Here is a 16,544-nt window from a genome sequence, read left to right on the forward strand (position 1 = left end):
CATTCATATGGCATATTTTTTCTGGCCTCTGTGCTTCAGTGGCTGCGACAAAAAAAACATAATTTTTCAGGAAAGTACACATGCCTAATTTTTCAGGGTTCTGCAACAGTGGCAAAATCGCATCTTTTATGGTCACCGCAGGTGATCAATAAAGTAGACCAAAACTGGGCCCACACTGCAGAATCAATGTTTTTTGGTTCACTTCACTGTACATTGAATTACCTCTGCCTGACCGTGCACGTGCGCACAAGCATGGTGACTGCTAAACACACCACTACAGAGATATTGCCACCAACAGGACGAACATCCTGGAGGTGACAAGCGACTAGTAATTAAAAACTATTATTTGCTCACTTGACGGTATCATTCATGAAAGCTCTTTGCGTTTTTTTGCGTTGCAGTAAGCGCCGCGTTTTGTCTTTGCGTGTGAACAGGCTGTAACCTTTACACGACTTGATTGGCATGTAGACGCCGGACGTTTTAAAGCAGTTTATTACACAAGTTTAGAAATGTAGTGTGATTTCTGCCCTTTACAGCACAAAACGCAGCGCTGTGTCAACAATGTATTTTTCAGATACATTTTTGCCCTTGATCCCCCTCTGGCATGCCACTGTCCAGGTCGTTGCACCCTTTAAACAACTTTAAAATCATTTTTCTGGCCAGAAATGTCTTATCTAGCTTTTAAAATTCGCCTTCCCATTGAAGTCTATGGGGTTTGCGACGTTCGCGAACCGTTCGCATTTTTGACGCAAGTTCGCGAATATGTTCGCGAACATTTTTTCCGCCGTTCGCTACATCCCTATCTTCCTTTGCTGGGGCAGGAAAACGGGCAGGAAGGCGGGGTGGAACTGGTGACATTGGGGGTGGGACTGGTGACGTGACAATCATTGATTGGCTGATTGCCTTGTCATTATTTTCAATGTCCTGTCTGGATTTCCTAATTTGGAAATTTTGGAAGATTTCACCAGGACAACCCTTCCAAATATTGGGCTGTCCGGGTGAAACCCATACAGGTGGCAACCCCATGCCCATTCCCCATGTCTATATGAGAACAACGAATAACAAAGGGTGAAAGGTTGGATAGTATGCAAAGAGTAAATATTAAGAGAAGAAAGTATGAATAAAATAGTCTGTAAATAAGCCTGTAATATATATGTTTATCAGGTGGTCCCTGGCACCCCAGTCAGTCACTGGTCTCACTGCTAAACAATGTTCTTCTGAATAATTCCTCAGGCAGTCATGGATATCATGAAGAGGTTTAAGCGAAAATACCCTTCTCCGGAACTTACTACCACAACCCTACACTCAAATCTCCCGCACCCTTTCCTGGATGGGCAGAAGCTCAGTCCCTTTCACTTATCATGCGGCGCTGTGCAGCAACAGATCCCGCCCACATGTTGGTCACATGGCCGTGACGTCACGCGCTCCTCAAAGCCTCTCCATTGTAGCATCTGCTGTCCAGCACTTCAGCACTGTACGGTCTCTTCTGCTCTTGTTTGATGCTCACGCGCTTACATCTCCTCCTCCTCCTCCACCCAGAGCCTGAGCAGAGACAGCCGCCTCCCCTGCACGCACGGCATTTCCCAGCGCTTACACAGTAACACAGAGAGAAGAGCTGAGCAGCTGCAAGGTAAGACTGTGGCACAGGATGCTGATGGGCCATAGAAGACACTAACAGTGTGGGTACCATTGTTTACACCGCGCTATGTTGTTGTTGCACTTGTCCTGGGGCAATAAGCTGATTGTCTTGAGGGTGAGCGTCCATGTTGCCTGTAACAGCTGTTCCACACAAAGAGGCTTAGCACAGACACAGTAGATGGGCTGCATGATCTCACCTCTCCATTATTGTCCCCCTGTCACACAGTTTGCTCGGGTTCTGATCACACAAAGCAGTCTGCTATATCTGTCTCTGGCATTGGACTTACTGCTCTTCTCTGTATCAGCCAGACATGCCCTTCCTGCTTACTCTTCAGCCCTTGTTCCAGCTTCTGCTGGGAGTTGTAGTTCAGCTACAGACCAACAGTGGAAGGTCTGCATGTTGAACAGCTCTACTGTGGTTTGTAAGTTTTCAATTCAACATTTCTGGACCCTCTTCTGTCAGTTTGTTTGTTACATTTCAATCAATGCATTGTACAAGTCACTGTACAGCTCGTTTTCTCTCTGCAACTTTGTTGTTAGTAGTGTTACAACACACTACAATACATCCTGTTGTTAAACTACAATTCCCAGTAGAAGATTTCGAGAGATAGTTTATAGTTCATCTGCAGTTGAGAGTCTGTTGCTTGGATATATCTGGGTTAATCCTGCAAGCTCCTGAGACCAGAGTGTCTACTTTTTTTCGGATCACGATGCCCATTTTATTTTTACTTTATTCCAAGTCGATGTATTTGTAATCTGTTAAACAATCCTATGGAATATGTTGGCTCTTTATAAATAAAAGGTCATTCCCAAAGGGAGCTTTTTCCTTGACATATGCACATGGGTAAGAACAGATGGCTTGGCGAGATAGAGAGAGAGAGATCATATAACACTGTAAATAATTTAAATCATCTTTTGCTTTTGTTGGAAAGGGAAGGACTTGGTGAAGAGTTGTAAAGAAATGGGTGTACAGAGTGTAAGACCCCAGTGTGTGATATAAATGACGCTTCATTAGGGGCATTTAAATGAGTGTGCAGTGTTAGGCACTGTTTCAGTGCGTGACAGCAACTTTCAGTGTTTCCCTGCCAGCATTGTGGGTCTGTTTTTCATCACATATTAAACAGGTCACTATATTTGAGCATGGTATTGTATTGTATCTGGGACTCAGCAATGTATGCATCAGTGACTCCAGAAGTCGAATGGATTCATTATGTGAGCTCTTTAGATTAGACAGAATGCTCTGAAATTTAGTTTTGAAATAAAAAACATGATGTTGATTGTGTAAAACCTTATAATAATACATACGTACTAAATGCATTGATGTATGCCAGCTAAATTCCTGCTGATCTGAAATATAATCCCTCTGTTGCCCTATTTTATAATGTTGGATCCTCAGATATTGCTGGACTGCAACTTCCAGCATCCTTTAACATATGATTATGGGGGAAAAGACAGGAGTTTTAATACAGCAACATCAGGGCACCCAAGGTTAAGAAACACAAGTTTTGTTTAGAGCTAAACTTAAATTATAATAGGAAAGGCCAATAACCCACAGTCCAGCACAAAGTGAATGTTACTTCAGTGAATGAGTGTAATCCAGTTATCAGTTGTTTACTCTCTTGACAGCACATATTATAGGAATGTATTGTTATAGGCTTTTGTAATAGAAAGTGTCTCTGTGAGGCCTGGTGTAGCCAAGGCAACTAAAATGCTGTTTCATCCAGTTCCTGAAACGCAGGAGATATAAAATCTAATATTAATTTGCCAGTGTTACACTAAAATTACCAACAACTGTTGATATAATATAATTAGGTGAAGAAAGACATACTATAATACAGGGCATATCCAGTACTTAAATAATCAGCTAGAAAAAAATGTAACATATTTATAATGCCACAGTTTCCTGCTATTAACGCTAAACAGCCCTTAATGAAGAGTATGCATATTTTGCATTGAAAAAGTAGAAAACCGAACATTTCTTCTGTTAAATTTTCTGCACAGCTTACTCTTAAAATGCTTTTATGGGATTATGCCTTTTTTGTAACATTTAGTAAAAAAATATGGAAATTCTACATTCATTGCTGACATAAATGTTTATTGCTGGTAGCTCTGCCTTCCCACATCTGAATATGTGGGGAAATGTAGCTTTTCGGTTCATTGTGCAGAATAGATGCACATAGCAAATTAACTCTATTTATCAACTAGCAGCTGCACATGTTTACATACTTATTTCTACTGATGATTATTATTATTTTTTTTAAAGAAAGAGATTTTACAGATTAGCCAGTCTGCACATTATATGAACAGTATCATGTTTAGGTACAGGTTTGGGATCTGTTATCGGGAAATCCATTATCCAGAAGGCTCCGAATTATAGAAGATCATCTCCCATAGACTCCATTTTATTCAAATAATCCAGATGTTTAAAAATGATTTCCTTTTTCACTGTAATAATAAAACAATACCTTGTACTTGAACCAAACTAAGATATAATTAATCCTTACTGGAAGCAAAATCAGCATATTGGGTTCATTTAATGTTTATATGATTTTCTAGTAGGATTAAGGTACCTGTATTATGATAAATTTTCATGTATTTGCATTTTTAATGGTAGCTCACCTCAGAGTAGCTTAAATAACCAAACATTACAGTGCCATTGACAATTTGCACACGTTATAAAAAATCAGTTCCATTTGTCAGATGCAGCATCAAGTTCCTCTAAACTGTAAGCTCTTATGACTAGCACCAAAGAGATCCTTCTTTATCACTCTTCTGCATAGTTACAGGAGCCTATGGAGAACCTAAGTCATAGTCAAAGAAATGTATTAATACAGAGCAACACAAATGTGATTGAACAATGTTAAGATTGTGACTGTGCAGGAACAAAGATATGACTTAACTGGGTTAATTGGTAAATAATTTGTGCTTTACATTAAGACAATAGGAAAAATAGTTATTTATTCTGTATAATTCCAATGCCAACCATACAAAGATCCTTTCTCCTACATAGTAGTGTATACTGAGTGTATAATACATATTGTTAATTCAATATTAAATAAATAAATATATATATGATAAGCTTTATACTGTCAACATTTTCAAAACAATATACATATACTGCAGTGTTGATACAAATAACATTTTTGTTACAGTGTACTACAATATCTGTCTGTCTATCTGTTTACTGTATCTGTATGCTTTTTGTTTGTTTGTTTGTCTGTCTAGTTATCGATCCATATTTTCTTTACTATCAGTAATATGTCATTATGTGTCCATGTACACAGTGATTTTATACAATCTTTGTTTTTTTAGCTGCATTGGCCAATTTACACTACACCCTGTAAATATTTTCAGAATAATTAACATTACTATTTTAGCCCTCTGTTTTGGGTATGTTTGCCCAAAGTACTAGTCATACTCTACCAATACAATTACTGCTGAAATGTAAAATGTTTGTGCTTTCTGACAGACATAAATAGAATGTACTGCTGAGACCTTTCAATCAGTATCCTTTGAAACGTCTTTGAGATGGAAAGTGACACTTGTAATGACCATACGACTTGTAAATTGCATTGTAAAACATGGATGAATGAGAAATTAGGTGATTCTAATGTAGTTAAGTACAACAAGAGATTTAAATTAAGACAGTGAACTGGGAAACTCATTAAGATTTCCTGTATATTTTGTGAGGTAAGAATAAGGTGAACAGCTTTACATATTTTTTTTATTTACATTCTGTTTACTGTACAGACAGGTATAATCTTATGTGAGTGGGAATGGCATGGTTGATTTAACTAGGTAACCTTAACCAAAGCATTACCTTCAGCTTATAAATTATAAAGAAAGATTGTAAAATGCTTGTTTTTGAACTAAGCATCTCTCCCGCATGTGAGTGCCTTTGGTTTACACAAGAATCTATTGTTTTCTAAATCTGTATTTTCTCAGCATGATCACTTTATACTCCTTTATTCTGCAAGTATAAAGGAGTTGCAACAACCAGAAGAGCTTCATCATAAAACTGTTTATAAATATATTACCCTCTCTTGGCAAAAATGAGTTAGGGTCACCAGTCTCATGGGTGCTCTACAGGCAGTGAACAACACTTACTATACTCACTGCTTTAATATCACCTGACGAGTATTGCTTTACATCAATCAGATGAGAGTTGGAAGCCCCACAATGCTCTGGGTCTTCTGGCGACATAAGCCATCAGTGGTTTAAGTACTAGCTAGCCTGTTCCATTTTCATACCTCCTAACTGTCCTACTTTTTGCAGGCCAGTCTAATTTGGAGTCCCCTTCCTCCAGTCCCAAATCAGCTGTCAATAGTCCCAAGAGATGAGAATGTGACTTCATTCCTCACATTATGTAAAGCACTGAACCCAATGGAGGGGCCAAGAGTATTTGTTCAGGAGAGCTGTCTACACAAAGCTTTTGATGTAGGTGCCGTAATGTGCTTCCCATAAAATGCCTGGTGACAGACTGTGGCATGAAATTCTGGGGACCACAAATGTAATGATATGGTGAGGGCCACAGGATGTCATACTGATGCTCCTAGTACTTCATTACTTCTGATACTAGCTTTCCATGTAAAAAGCTGTGTGTTTTTGTTAAACAGGTGTGCCATTGTGGGGTGTGGCTACAGAGTGTGTGTGGTCAAAATTTTGCCATGTGCTGCGCACAGCGTTTCCTTGTGAACCTCGTTTTGTTTTTCAACTGTTGGGAGGGCTGTTTGTGTATGAGCCCTACAGACACATTAGGATTTTCACCCCACCAATAGTATTGAGCGAAAAATTTGAGAAACACATTGAAGTCAATAGACGACACAATCTTTTTTACACGCAACATTTTTTTTCTCATTCCAAATGCATTAAAGTCAATGGGTGTTCTTTCACGTGGAGACTTCTTAGTCTCTGCAACTTTTTTGTCTCAATGACTTTTTGTCTGCTACTTTATTGTCTTGGCGACTTTTTGTCCAAATGCATCAGTCAATGGGCGTTTTTTTCTTAAGGCAACTTTTTTTTTCAGGGCAAATGTTTGCCACAGTTTCGTGAAAAAAATTTGCAGGTGGCAAAATGTGGCATTTTGCTGCAAATCCATTCCTGCCAAAAAACTCATCACTACCCACCAATATTTAATTTCCCTGGAATCTTTTACTGACTCGTGCCACCGAATGTTGACTGCTTCTTAGGTATATCATATACTTGGGGTCAGGGTTGGACTGGGGGGGCGGGGCCCACCGGGTCCGCTGTCCAGGGCCCCCCTCACCCCCTACTGTGAGGTGCCGCTCAGGACAACACTCATGAATGTGCACCCAGCACGCATGTGCGAACGGCAGTGCGTATACACAGATGGCGCAGCGTGGCGCTGACATTTTTTTTTTGTGACATTCCTATATCGGAATAGGGGTCTGGCCCGGCGGGGGCCCATGAGGGTCGTGGCCAACCGGGTCTTTTCTCAGGCCAGTCCAACACTGCTTGGGGTGGACTGGAGAGCTAAAATATCTTGGAACTCAGTGACTAATATCAAAAATTTCATAACTTTCTACCTATCTTGCCTGACTTGTATGCCTATCATGTTTTATATAAGCACATCTTTGGATTTAATAAGTATAATCTGGAACTCAACTCTGAAATGAATGAGATGCTATGAATAGGCTTAAAAGACTATAGAGGCACCAGTAAATGGTACAGTTTATATAACTTTTAGGGTCATACTGTATATATTTGGGAGTATGGCATACATGCAGTTTATATCTGCAAGCTTTCGTAACTCTTAGGCAAATTTACATATTATATTCATAGTGATATTTCCATTCATATTTCACAGTTCTAGCTGCAAAATCATAGCATGTAGTAAGAGATTCACAGCATGTTGCAAAGTATTATCAATATTCACTGCATAAATGTGTCTTTTGTTGACGATCGTTAGGCTTTTATCAATCACTGATTGTGTTCCTATTTCTTCATTATGCTGCCACAATTATGTGCTGTTAGATGGCTCATATCAAGAACACACCACTGGTATATTGCATCAAAAATTCAGTCCTGGGGTGTTTATTTTCTTGAGCACAAAGAATTTGTCATGTAAGAGTTCTTGTTTGAGTGCATTAATTATTGAGCATACCGACCCCGGTATAATGAACCAAAAGTATTTTTTACTTGGAAGCAATATGGGCTTATTTGCTTTTGTAATAAATAATTTTTATTAGGATGGCAATGCATACCTATGCATGTTGCTGATCCAGTTGGTGGTTTAATGTCATATTCATCTCAGACATTTTCTCTTAACAGTTTTGATTATAGATGCAGAGGTCTAAACAGTAGATTAGTTTTAAAAAAAATTTAAATGTATATATTGTGTCTCATATAACTTTTTTTTAAATGGGCCAATTACCATCCTTCTCACAGATGCCACACAGCTTGCTACTTATTACCTGACTGAGTGGACTGGGAGTTAAACATCTGCTAGCTTGGGCATTTTCAATGACATGTACCTTTCACAAGGACATTTGGCCTTGAAGGGAGCATTTTTAAAATAATAGTGTTTATTGAAGTTTTCTGGGATTATGTATTACTCTTTAATTAATACATAGTAGGGATGCACCAAATCCAGGATTCGGTTCGGGATTCGACCTTTTTCAGCAGGATTCGGATTCGGCCGAATCCTTCTGCCTGGCTGAACCGAATCCGAATCCTAATTTGCATATGCAAATTAGGGGTGGGGAGGTAAATCGTCTGACTTTTTATTACAAAACAAGCAAGTAAAAATGTTTTCTCCTTTCCACCCCTGATTTGCATACGCAAATAAGGATTCAGATTCGGTTCGGTATTCGGCCAAATCTTTCGCAAAGGATTCGGGGGGTTCGGCCGAATCCAAAATAGTGGATTCGGTGCATCCCTAATGTATAGGTTATATGATTGTCAGTAAGAGGTCTGGTGCCTTAGCAGGAGGTTAATGCCTAATGCCTACTTACGAATATGAATTCATGCAGCCATAGTACAGTATACTTTAGTAGGCAATGAACACTTGTCCTTGTTGCCTTTTCCTGATTTTCTTCTAAGCTCAATTAAAAAAATGTAATACACTTAGCTAGTTTTAAATAGTAACCCAAATTTATATATATATATATATATATATATATATATATATATATATAATGCCACTTCATAATTATTATTATTAATACTGATAGAGAGCTAACAGATATAAGCAAGTATGCAGCTGATTTTTTCCTTTCAATAACTCCAGCAGCCAAAAAGCAAATTGATTGGGCAATTGTTATTATTTTTTGACATAGTGGTGACCCATCCTTGAGTTATCCCCATAAACATTGTTCTGACAATGTTTTTATGCTTAATGAGCTCAGCTTTTCCTATTGAGCTGCTCCAGACATGAACAGTTTGTCCCTCCCACCCCCAAGATATTCAGCATTTCCCTTCATTTCCTACCCCCATTACCTAAACAAAAATTCTGTATCTGTTTGACTTTCATTTATTGCCCCCATTAAAACTATTGGTCCTGCCTTTTGTTCTGAAGCAATTGTCTTGCACTGGTGCCCTGACCTTTTTGCTGCCCTTTTAGACCCTGATTCTTCATATGGGGGTGGGAAAAGAAGAAAAATCCATTATAAGCACATTACATTAAAACAGAGGTTTTTTTCCCTTTTTTTTTCAAGGATCTCAATTAAGTTGGGATATAGTTTTAGTGGTTCAAATTGAAGTTTATGAATGTTTAGTCTTTAGTTTTTTTGAAGACCCAGGGCCATGCCTGATAATGTGGTCCTTTACTTGGCTTGTTATTACTTTATACTCTTCTTCTTCTACACTCCAAATAAATGAAGCAACATTAGATATAAGGGCAAATTATAATCTTGGAAGATAAGACTTCCGAAAAAACTCATAATTACAGGAATGGCTGCTAAAAGTCCAAATCAAAAAATACTCAATTTCAAACCTGCCAAGGTCATGTAGAAGTCAATGGCAGATGTCCCTTTTAAAATTGGAACGTATCATGATGTGCGCTGGATTTAGTACGAGAATCTGAAAAAATCATGTTTTTTGGGCAATAATCGAAAAAACACGTGTAGATGTTCCATTTTTGTCTGCATCTTACATGTTACATATTGCTTTATTATTAATAATTGATATCCATACACTACCCCTATTTAGAATATTTTTTATTTTAAACTATAAGATCAGATTCATTAAATCATGTCATTATTCAGCTTGTCTATGACATTTTTATCTGTGAAAGCAAAATATTTAATACTAGTTTTCCATACTTTATTTTCCAAAAAATATATTCAGTTCTCTGAAGTCTATTATGGGTTTAATTGCAGTAATTCATTGCCTGCAATGCGCCTCTTCTCAATATAGCTCACTAAAGAGTATTTTCCTATTCTGAAGGAAGTATAATTAAAATAATAAAAATGTTGCAAGTTAATTTAAAGCATCAGAAAGTCTAACAGAAGTGTTGTGGATAATTGCTCCCCTAGTTTGATGTCTGTTTTTAATAAATAAGGTGGCATATTTGTATTAATGATACATAATAGGCAAGTGCAGATTCAGAGTAAATCATAGTGCAATTAACTAGCTGTATCTAATCTTACAATCTAATCTTTTTTAATTTTATTTTTATTACAGCCTGTGGAACGATATATATTTCTAGGTGAAGGTGATTCTAGGTTATTGTAGATTTTAGAATCCAGCATGTATGAGAGGAGGAACAACAGGGCCCCATACTAGATATTATTGGCAGAGTTCTTTTAGGGGCAGAGTGCTGATCCAACTCAAAAACTCAGAAAGGGTAATTATGCTGATAATGATTTCTTCTCCACTTCTCTTAATCTGAGAAATAACTTACTTGATGAAGGACTTTATGAGCCAATGCAGAGTACATTTTGTCATGTTTTTCTTGTTATTCATTTCTCATTTTTTCATGTCTATTGCTTATGCATGTCTCAGATCTGTGTCATTTCCACAGCAGTAATTGGCTGAAGAACAGATGGTGAATCCTAAGCCTTTGCTGATGTTACTATTGAAAATGTTGTGCAGAATTTAAGATACTTACTATTGCAGTTTAAAGTTATAAAACATTAAAATAATCTATCAACAACAGAAATTACTATTATCGACTATTGTACACTACCATCCCCCATAATAAATGCCCGTTTCTCATGGATTCTTAAGTACTTGTTCATTTAAAACAAATACAGTTTATCAATGATTTCCCCCCAAAATGTTTCTTATTTGGAAGATTACTGTTTCTCATTTGAATATTAAAAATTTTGGTTTTATAATTATTCTTGATCCAATCTAGTACCATCCTCATTATGATCACGTGTACTGTTAAACATACTAAAACATTCAGCACTAAATAAATATCAGTATTGTTAATCCTCTGAGGCTCCCACCACTGTCGCCTCCATTCAGTTTATATACTAGCAATTTTAAATGTTGCCAGTAAGGTAAAGCTCGGAGGCCCATTTATCAAAGGTCGAATTTTAAATTCATGTGAATTTTTTTAAATTCGAATAGACTCACAATTCTACTGAGAAGTTATTTAAAAAAAATTGAATGGCTAATATTCGATCTAATGGTTCCAACGGAAAAATTCTAAACATATTTGAAATTTTTCTCCTGAAAAAACCTTGAATGTCAGGAAGGCTATTAACATTTCCAAATGGCTTAACGGACCTCTGCCTTTGACTTGTAAATGAACAAAAGCAGTTTGAGGTGGATAATATTTGAATTAGGACTGTAGAGGTGTGATAAATCTCACATTTTAATTTACATTCGAAATAGGGAGATTTAAATTCGAATGTGTGAATTTTTAAACTCGAAAATTTGAATTTTAAATGGAATTGACTATTCGACCCTTGATAAATCTGACCCTCAATGTAGATGTGTGCTTTTGTAACTGTTTACTATCTCATAGTTATCACACTTCATTCAAAGTAAAATAGTTAAATCAAACACATTCACCAGTGTTTAATTGTCTTTTGCCAGGGATTGTTTGTGGAAAATGTATGTTCAATTATTTTGACCATAATTTGCTCATGGAGGTAAGACACATTTGTCAGATCAGCATCAACAAGTTTATTTCTGTGAAATAGAAGTTAACAAATAGGTATATGAATATGCACATGAATAGGTATATGAATGAGCAAATCTTTAAAGCCGTTTTGGAAAAACAGTTTATTAATGTAAATACCAGAACAGAGAGATTAACTACATTATCCACCTGCATAGAGGCATATGTAATACAAGTGACCATATGCTTTGCTATGCCATAAATGGGTCAGTCAAAATTGCAATGTAATTTGTTTGTACATTGCATTTCAGTCAACATTTTTAAATGTTTTGGATTTAGTATTGTCTAAAAATGATGGCCTTTAGTATTGTCCAAAAATTACAGCCTTGATTTATGACTAGGCAGTTATGTATGGTCATAATGGTTTGTGTTTAGCTTTTGGCACTTTTATCTTGGGATAAGTGAATCACCAAGGGCTGAGGCAGTAGTTTCTTTCTATGAAACATCAAATCAAGAGCTTTAAAGAATATTTTCAGCTTTAGCTTTGTAATGTTATATACATCTCTGTCAAGATTCCTTAGATGTCACAGAGGCATAAATAAGTTAAAGAGAGGAGCAGAATGAAAGATTCAGAAGAACAAGTGAAAAAGCCTTGAAGATGGAGACTGATAGGCTGTTGTAAATATAGAGAAGACATCATTCTCTCACAATGCACATACTGTCCCTCTACAGTAATCTCAGAATATCACAGTTTCCTTATAATTTTTTATAGAATTGTTGAACATCAAAATATATCAACGTACAGCACAGTAGAGAGAAAACATTAAATCTTGATAAAAGCTGTAGAAATAATTTTGATTAGTCGTCTTCAAAAGGATTCTTCTCTTCATCTTATACAGTTTTATAAGGAACATCAATATTCCAATGGATTCCATCAGTCATTAAGTACTTATTTTAAGAAGGTGTATAAAAATGAAGAAAAGCTTTACTGCTTATTATTCTACAGAACAAAGGTTTTTGAAAAATAACTCTAACTTACCTCTGGAATAAATTATTTATCATATAAAACAGTACATTACTAAGAAAGCATTTTTTCACCAAATAAACAACAGAGAAATTAAATAACCTTGGCTGTTAGACAGTGAGATTGTGAATAAAAATATTGCGCTGTTGTCTTGAATTGAAGGAAAATCTGTGGGCACTTTTAAGGGATCAATAGATTGCACTGTACAAGTAACTGCTAGGTGGGAGGTTAAATAGTGGTTGAGAGTGAATTTTCTAATCTGTGTTGATATGGACTGTACAGCAATCATGCAAGTGAAAAATATGGATGGAGTGTGAAAACATCAAAGTTGTAAAGCAGATCAGTTATGACTGCATTATTGTTATCTGTAATAGTAGCAGCGACAGGGTCGGACTGGGGGGCCCGGGGCCCACCGGGACTCCAGTCCAGGGCCCCCCTACAGACCCCCGTCCCCCTGCTGCAACGCGTCGTCCTCACACGATGGCCCCCTCTGTGTGCGCACCGCGCTCCGTCTGCACGCATGCGCGCACGGCGCTGCGTCTGCACGCATGCGCGCACGGCGACACTGCGCATCCACGAAGATACTTTTTTTTTTTTTTTCAAAAAACAAGCATCGGGGGAGGGGGCCTGGCCCGGCGGGGGCCCACGAGGGTCGGGGCCCACCGGGTTTTTTCCCGGTGTCCCGCCGGGCCAGTCCGACACTGAGCAGCGATAGTGTTGCTGCCAATAGTGAAATAATCTTTGTAAGAGTGGATACAGAGGTTACAGATCTAAATAGAAAATACAATTTCAAAAGTGGTGCTTATATTTAATTTTATTGTTACATAAAACAACAGTAAGGGTGTATGGGTATATCTTTGTTTATTGTTGTGAGTTATTCATTCCCTAATTAAGTAAGGCACCATTTGTTTTACCCTGCAATGCTGTCAGTGCCTATGGAGCATAAGTGTCTGTAAATACAGCACTACCTTGTGGGTGGAAAGTGGGCTGGAGGAGGTAATTTGGTGCCATCTTGGGGCTAGGGGGAAGGATTAAAACTTGGCTCTTATTACCTGTTTTTCAATGTTAGACTTGAAAAAAAATATACTTGAAAGTAAATTCAGTGGAAAAGTGCACAAAACCCTAAAATAACTGTAAAATTTCCAGAGAAGAAAGGGGATATATTCATTTCTGGGAAGATTGCCTACTCACCAGATTTGAAAGGAATACATGTTCATGGTGTGTGTGGCTGTGTGCACTACTGAAAATCTACGCAAGGAAGTTTTGCTTTCCCACAGATTTATTTTCAATGTGAAGTAGTGATGGGCGGGCGGAGTAAAATTCGACCCGCACCCGACACTAACCCTCCCTCAGCCCGCGCCCGCCCGCACCCAACTTCCGGTTTCCCTTTATAGACCTGTGCCCCCCGCAGATGATGTCACCAAAGGGGTGGGGCGAGCAGGCGCGCATCCATAAAAAAGGAAGCCAGAAGTTGGAAGCGGGCAGTTCAAGGTGGCAGGCAGGGAAAGCAGGAAGAAGAGCTCAACCCTGGACCCACCACCCGCAAATGGGGGTGCGACTTTGGGCCGAACCCACCTGACCCGCGGGTAAACCCCGATTTATAAATAAGTATTTTACACAAACTTTTACACCTTTTTGAGGTGTACAATATTTTGTATGCTCTAGACTATAAGTGCAAGTAAGAGGAAACCTTGTTTTACTTTTGCCTAGTAGTGATTTCCTTAGGTACTGCGCATACATTGTGGATGTGATAACAAATATAGGCTGAGAATGAATATGAAGCATTTACATTCTTTGATGCCAGGTTTTGTTCCAGTAGTAGAACCTTTATAGACTGCTTTTGATGTTTCATTTTCTGTTGCACCTATTGTCTTCCTCTGGTACGTTAAGTTTGCCAATTTTATGCCTGTACAAAAACGTACAAAAATAATGTTTGCTACCTTAATCATTACATCTCACGCTTGTCAAAATTGTATTTCATAAACCCATCTTCCTCAGACCTGTTCTACTCTCAAGGGTTTTTGATTTAATAGTGATGTCTTATGACTATGTGCTTTTTCTGTCACATTCACTAACTAATTTTATTCTTTAATTCACAATAGATCTGTGTCATATTGTATTTTAAAGACTCCTTTGATAGTCTGCATAAAGTTTGCTTCTGGGAAGTGCTTGGCAGAAAGGAAATGTAGAAGAAAAAACTATCCTTGACCTTTAGGATGACATCCAAAATAATAAAGAATTGCTGATAATGTCTCCATTCTACCTTACTGTTGAAGCATGCCATATCTCCGCGAGCCTTGTCATAAACTAGCCCTGTGCATAGCAGTTTTTAAAAGGTATACAGCCTTGAAGGGGAAAATACTTAACCTCTTAAGTATTTGGGCACTTTGAATGTACTATGCCACTTATTGCCAGTAAACACACGACCTAGGATAAATCATAAAGTGTAGCCCATTTTTGAAATATATAAACTACTGTAGATATGTAAAAGGTGAAAGAATATTTTTTACATTCGTCATGCCTATTCTATGTCTTTGTTCCATTTTCCTTAAGGAAAATGTCATTCCCCTTCCCAGCATCCTGCAGGAACCAAAATTGTAATCATATAACTGTGTACCAGGGCCGATATTGACTCTTATCACTGTTAATCAGCGCTGATCCGCGCCTTTCTGCCGCCTGAGGCGGCCTTCCGTTGCCGCCCCGACCCCTCCTCACGGCGCTCACATTTTCTGCGCAGGAGGGGGTCGGGGCGCTGCACGACGCTAGTGCAGAGAGCGCAATTGCGCTCTCTGCACTAGAAGAGCCGAATTTCCGGGTTGAAAACCGAAAATTCGGCTCTTAGTTACCAGGAGCGGCATTTTTGCCGCCCCTGGTAACCAGGGGGGCACTGCCGCCTGAGGCGAGTGTCTCAACTCGCCTCATTGGTGGAGCGCCCCTGCTGTTAATCATAATGGTAAGCCAGTGGTAATCCTGCACTGTTGGCAGATATTGCCTGGCAGATGTGTAGATAGCCATGACTTTAGGATGACAGTTGCTACTCCAAGGGCGTTATTTACTAAGCTCAGAATTCCCGAAATTCCCCGAAATCCGAAAAATTTGGGATTTTTGTTTTTTTATAAAATATGTCTTTTCAAAAAATATCAAATTTTTCGGAATCTATTAAACCCCGAGGGCTAAAAAGCCAGTATATAAAAACACGGCATCTCAAACCTGTCGAGGTTGCATAAAAGTCAATGGGAACAGTCCCATCTATTTTTGGTTGTGTTGGGGGTTTCGGGCAATTTCACAATGTTTTCGGAGATTTCGGGTGTAAAATTCAGAGATTTTGGGGAAAATTCACGAAAAAATCATGAAATCTGAGCTTTTCCCACAAAGCAAATTTTACAGAAACTGAGGTGGAGAGCTTAAGACCTTGAACACATACCTTTGCGGTACCAGGTGCTGTACTGAAGGACCCACGCTTGTTACAGGGCCAAATTATCCAATCAGAGCAGATATCAGTAGCACACCGTGGATATGAACAAACGTGTATTTTATTGCATCAAATCATTTTAAACAGGGCAACGTTTCGGGCCACCCGGGCCCTTTATCAAGCAAATTTTAGAGAAAATTTAATAATAAGCGTTAAAAACCCGAGCGGGTTAGATCGGAGTTTGTAGCAGCCAATATTGAGATAAATTCGGACCTTGATAAATAACCCCTCAAGTGTTATTGCCTAAACTTGTTGTTTAAAGGCATGTAACAGGATTATTTAGAGAGAGGGATATAAATGTTCAATATCTGGGGGCTAAACTCTTGCATAATTAACTCTTGTCACAACAAACAGAGAAGGAAGGGGGTTGTTTGCTG

At 38.3% G+C, this 16,544-nt stretch overlaps 1 protein-coding gene across 2 annotated transcripts in view; it reads left to right on the plus strand.

Moving 5' to 3' along the window:
- The first annotated feature begins 1,443 nt into the window (after positions 1 to 1,443).
- The window catches only part of srrm3.S (serine/arginine repetitive matrix 3 S homeolog), a 193,952-nt gene continuing 178,851 nt past the window's right edge, over positions 1,444 to 16,544 (plus strand). For both annotated transcript variants that reach the window (XM_018249637.2, XM_018249638.2), the window contains exon 1: positions 1,444 to 1,630. The gene's annotated coding sequence lies outside the window, so the exon portion shown is untranslated. The remainder of the gene's footprint in view (positions 1,631 to 16,544) is intronic.

Source organism: Xenopus laevis, chromosome 2S (assembly GCF_017654675.1).
Source record: "Xenopus laevis strain J_2021 chromosome 2S, Xenopus_laevis_v10.1, whole genome shotgun sequence".
Classification (NCBI taxonomy): domain Eukaryota; kingdom Metazoa; phylum Chordata; class Amphibia; order Anura; family Pipidae; genus Xenopus; species Xenopus laevis.